Raw genomic sequence first — 6000 nt, 5'->3', positions numbered from 1 at the left:
AGATGCTTATGGGATTTCACCCAGGAAAGAGGGCATACAGTGGCTGTTTCATTTTTCCTTCTAAAATGATACCGTATTAGTTTTGTTTAGATGCTAAGCATACCAGTTTCAGGCTAGGAAGTTAATGTATAGATGATTGTGCCTAAATCATGTGACGATAAATATGCAAGAATAGTTTTTGCTGGATTTTAAAAGTATTCAGCTCCTTATGTAAAGTTTACTAGGAAAACGTATTACTAAGCTGGGAGAGACTATTACTCATAGAAATTTGTTCTACTCATAGCATTAATTACTGACATTGCAAAATTTAGATTAATAGTTTCCTTTGAACCTGTCAACACCGTTTATTCATAAGTCTTACCCTGCAGCAGGTTAATTTTATTTTCAATTTAAGAGATGAAAATACCTTGCCCATTCCTTTGGGTAAATGTACTCATGCTCATAGCAAACATGTATATTGGAGATTCTAGGCAATGTTGTTAGAACTGGTTGACAAGGTCTGGCTCAGAGGACTTCCTTCCCACTGAAATCATGCAGTTGTGCTTGAAAGCCATGGTGCCTGGTGGGGATGGGCAAATTGTAACCCTCTAGATGTTATTGAATTGCCACTCTCATCCGTCCCAGCTAGCATAGCCAATGGTGAGACATTTGAAAATTCATTTTACCCACTTGGGCAAAGTTTAGACAAAGGAGAGAGAACGTGTGAACCTCAACATAATTTTAGTCAGTCAAGACACAGCAGAAGAGAGCAGAACGGAGTGGGGGAAGAGTGCTTGGACCAATTTTTGCTCTCAACTATTTTTCTTCCAAGTATAATGACCATCTGTAATTATAAAGTATGCTTTGAAATGGAGTCTAAGAAGTCACTTTTTGGATTACAACTCCCAGAATCCCCAGCCAATTTTGCAAGTTTTGTTTTGATGGAGTAAGGCTCTTAGCAGTGCCTTCTGTTCAGAGCAGTGATCAACTAAAGACCCTTGAAAGATGTGCACTGTCTTTGCAAGTTTCATCTACTTTTCACGGCTATTAAGGATGTTTCTCTCTGAATTGATCGATCAGTGATTATGTTTTATATCTAAAAGTTTAGAAAAGTTACATTTTTGGAAACTGCAACTGGGAATGCAATATTGGAAGGGTTTTAACCTATTTCAGAGAACTAGACCAAGCAGAAAAAGGAACACTCTATGTCAAGAGAAGAGAGTTCATGATGGATGGGAGTTCCTTAAAAGTGAGCTGTTTAAGGAACAATTTCAAACAGTTCTAATGAGGGATGAAAGGAGGCATCTAAAGAAACCAGAATAGATGTCTAAAGAACTTTCAAATGAGTTAACATCTAAGAGACATGCACAAGAAATGGGAAAAGGGAGAAAGCACCAAAGAGAAATTCAACTGAATAGCCAGTACATGTGGAGAACAAGAGCTACATTCAGAAATGAGCTCAGGTTCAGAGGTTAAAAACAAAAGAACTTTTGGGGTCATGTCCATGGCAAAAAAACAAGGAAATAGTAAAGGCCTTGTATGGAGAAGATAACAAAAAGCTAACAGAAGACAAGAGAAAAAGCAGAATTACTCAACAACTTCTTTACTCCAATCTTTTGAACCAAAAGGACATTGGTTTTGTAATATAGCTACTATTTCACTTATTGCCACTATGGCTGCAACTTGCTACTTATAAATGGATCTGCTTACCTCTTTGTTACCCATTACTGCAGGGGTCCCCAAACTTTTTTAAACAGGGGGCCAGTTCACGATCCTTCGGACCGTTGGAGGGCCGGACTATAGTTGGTCACCGAGCAATAATAATTATTATTAATAATAACAACAACAACAACAATAATAAAAAAGAGGGTTGGAAAGACTCTTTGGGCCGTTGAGTCCAATCCCCTTCTGCCTTTGTGCACTAAAAGCACAAGCAAAGCACCCCTGACAGATGGCCACCCAGCCTCAATGTTAATAATAATAATAATAATAATAATAATAATAATAATAATAGAGGGTTGGAAGACGACCCCTTGGGCCATTTAGTCCAACCCCTTTCTGCCTTTGTGCACCAAAAGCACAAACAAAGCATCCTTGACAGATGGCCACCCAGCCTCAATGTTAATGATAATAATAATAATAATAATAATAATAATAATAATAATAATAATAATAATAATAATAATAATAATGGTTGTAAGTGAAGAAGAGACCCCTTGGGACATTTAGCCCAACCCCCTTCTGCCCTTGTGCCGTGGGGGCTGGATAAATGGCTTTGATGGGCCGCATCCGGCCCCCGGGCCTTAGTTTGTGGACCCCTGCATTACTGGATGTGAATGCTCACTCTGAGCAATGGAAGGGGAAGAGGAAAGGTCATATGGAGGGCTGTCACCTGCTGCAGCCAGAACTACTCACTTGTAATGTCTTCTGCCTTTTTCTCAGAATTTCTAAGTGCAAATTCTGAGTTAGGCACTTCAGGGAACAAGGAAACATTTTTGTGTATATTTCAATGACACAATAGTCACAATAGGGATGACTTGCTTGTAACAAGTAACTCTGGACTGTGGTAACAACAACACATTATTTGGTTAAGGGAATAAGGACTAAAAAAAAGAGATCCTTTTGAAAAGCAACATTCCATGTTCTGTATAGTTGCAAAGACCCATTTTTCAGGAAGAGCACACTTCTAACAACCAAAGATCCAGACCCTGATAGTGTGTTCTCGCTTACTTGGGTCTACAAAAACAATCATGGGAATTAAATAGACTGAATCAACCATCCTATGTCATTGTCTTTTTGGCAACAATGACATCCATAGGGAAGAGTAGGAACATGCTGTGGCCAGAACTTGGAAAAGGTTTCAATTCAGGACCAGCCAACATGGCCATGGTGCCAAGGGAAGACAGACAACGCAGGCCACCTTCCATTATAAATTGAAAGTTAAGAACTGCCTTCTCCCTGTCTCAAACTTGTCCAAAATGACCATTGATCTCTTCCCATTCCCTATTATTATTGAGTTATCTTTTCAGATTCAGCAACATGTTTGATAAAAGTAGGGCATCTTAAACTATTCTTATTACTCTTATTCCTGTGCCACCTAAGATGTCAGCTTTCAGAGTACAGCTATTTGTAGCTCCCTGAAAGGATTTTCTAAAATATCATTTTGACAGCAGCAACAGCAGAACTGCTCCCGTCATTACTGCACCTTCCCCTTTGTACTTTTCTGGCAAGGAAAAGTAGCTGAAGTTCCTTTCAACTGAACTGTGCTCTTGCAACATATCAAAGCATCAGGATTTATACTGTCTGGCAAATTTCAAGTTAAAGGTCAAGGCATTTTTATTTTTCCCATTAGTTAAAACCACAGATGAGAAACCTATGGTCCTCTGATGTTCAAGAACGACTATAGTTATCCCACTGCATTTGTGGGTTTGACTTTTGCAGGTTTGATTATTCATGGATTTGATTAAAACTCTAAGAATCGTTTGGTCCTCCAAAGATATTATGGGGATGATGGCAATGGTCAACTTCCTAGAGACTGCTAGAGATAACACCTCTCAGGAACCTCTAGGTCAGTGCTTCTCAACCTGTGGTCGCCAGATGTTTTGGCCTTCAACTCCCAGAAATCCTAACAGCTGGTAAACTGGCTGGGATTTCTGGGAATTGTAGGCCAAAACACCTGGGGACCCACAGGTTGAGAACCACTGCTCTAGGTCCTTCAGTGCAATTCTAAAGTCAGTGGAAGATGACTATAGATTTGTACTAGAAGGCCTGGAAATTCCTAGACACATGTTCTCTCAGGTTAAAAAAATAGCAATGTCTTTATTTGCAGTTTTTCACTTTCACGGTTCTCTGTGTCCCTAATACCTGTGAATGTGAAGTGCTGACTGTACTCCCATCATGGATCTCACAGCCAAATCTTAAAATGTATTTATTCACTTAGGTGTGTGCATACGTAACATCCAGCTAGGTAGCAAGAGGTTTAGAATAATCTCTGAGGGCCCATCCAGACAGGCCCAAAAACGGGACCTGTCTCAGTGTTCCGTCCCCCAGGACGATGGTTTGCCTTACTTATTGGTCGTTTGTTTGTTTTCCCTCCTTTGCATTTTGTTTCAGCCTCTGGCTGCAAAAGCCCAGGAAAGGTGGCTTGAAGTCTGCAAGAGCTGGCTGCAGTTTTCTTTGCAATGATTGGTCAAAGAGTACAACATCTTAGGACCGCCCTTTTTACCAGGGTCTAGTCTCCATTTTAGAGTTTCATTCTGGCTATAGTCTTCCAACGTGCTGGAGCTGTGCAAGGCTAACTGGGACAAATCATCCTCAAAACCAGGCCAATCTAAGCCTATCCAAATTAGATAAGTATTGAATTATACTGATCTGGAATAGGAAATCTAGTTAGAGGAGCAGGGTTATTCCATCGCTTCTAGAACTAATCTTTGCTGTAAAGATAGGGAAGGAAAGAGTTTCTCCTTCTAATATAGACAGCGTGATTAGGGTATAGTGGTTTTATAATCACCTTTGCCTTCTGGAACCAGGGATAATTCTGCAACTAAAACCTATGGAAATTTGTTTCATTTTCTGCAACTTTAAGATCTGTGCCAGGTTTACAACCTTGTATGAATAAACATCCTTTTTTGAAGTTCTCCAGACTCAGTCGTTCAATATTTTAGGACAGCTTATAGGGATTTGCAGTTCGCCCGGATAAAGGACGGCACGTTTCAGCTTTATAGTTTTTTATTATTGTCTGGCGGACGGCACAGTTTTGAGGACGATCAGCGGTTTTCCGCTTGAGCTAGCCTGCACGGCCATAGAGACTTTGATTTTGTTGGTCTGTTGCAGTGAAGCTTGCTGCCATTCCTTCAGCCTCTGCAGTATCCTGCTCTTCAGCTGCGGCTGTTTCTGCAATTGCACGGCTGTGCAAAACCCAGCAATCTACCCCGAGCTCCTTCGGTGGCAGGTATCGAGCCGCGGAGCTCCAGCAGCAGTCTTTGGGCTCACACAGAGGTGGTGAGTCCAGAAGCACCAGGCCGGGACCCAGATAAGCCTGGCAACTCCAAAAGAAAGTTCTGGCTGAGTCTTCACAGTGGCTAGGATCTCAGCCGGGACAGTCGCCCGGCGGTGGTGACCTGCCTCATGGTCCGGCGGTGGTGACCTGCCTCATCATCCTGCGGTGGTGACCTGCCTCATTGACCTGCGGCGGTGACCTGTCTCATCATCCTGCGGTGGTGACCTGCCTCATTGACCTGCGGTGGTGACCTGTCTCATCGTCCTGCGGTGGTGACCTCCCTTCACAGCGGGGAGGAGGCGTCTCTTCTCTCCTCCTTTCCAAAGCCAGCCTCGGTGCTCCTTCGGCGGCAGGCCTCGAGCCGCGGAGCACAAGGTGCTTGAAAATTTGGCGAAGTCGCCATTTTGGCAGTTTACGTCACTCGGGCAAGGGAGGTATCAAGTGGCAAGTTGCTGTCAGTTGGCATTTTGCAGCTTGCCTACCAAAGTTTGGCGCCAAAGGTCACAATCTTTGTAAAGTATAGTTACTTAGTGATATATATTGCTATGGTTAAGTGCTGTGAATTGTATTATATATTGAATTTGCTTTTATTGTAAATTTACTTGCAGGTATATTGCATTTGCCTTTGTTGTAAATTTACTTGCTATTAAGAATACATAATGTCTATGCAATTTCAAGATGATGCAGATGGTATACCTCCTTCTGAGGCTGAAAGTAGGAATGAAAGGCCCCAAAGGATAAAGCACCCTTCAGCCAAGATGCTAGCCCATCTAATAGATGAAAAGGAGCTCCTCCATGTGAGGTTAGGTTCGGCATGGGAGCGAATTGTAACATTAATGGACAGAATTGAGAGCTTGGGTATTACAAGGGTGCCATCCATATTACAGACAGACCTTGAAGAGACCTTCGGTATTTGGAGGGGTTTGGTGTCTAAGATAGTCCAGGTCCTCGAGCGCATTAACGCCAAGGATTCAGAGTTAGAAATAGTGAGTGTCTTAGCTGACACTAATGAGAAAGAAAAT

The sequence above is a fragment of the Anolis carolinensis genome, chromosome 1, assembly GCF_035594765.1.
Source record: "Anolis carolinensis isolate JA03-04 chromosome 1, rAnoCar3.1.pri, whole genome shotgun sequence".
NCBI lineage: Eukaryota > Metazoa > Chordata > Lepidosauria > Squamata > Dactyloidae > Anolis > Anolis carolinensis.
Note: the sequence above shows the minus strand (reverse complement) of the source record.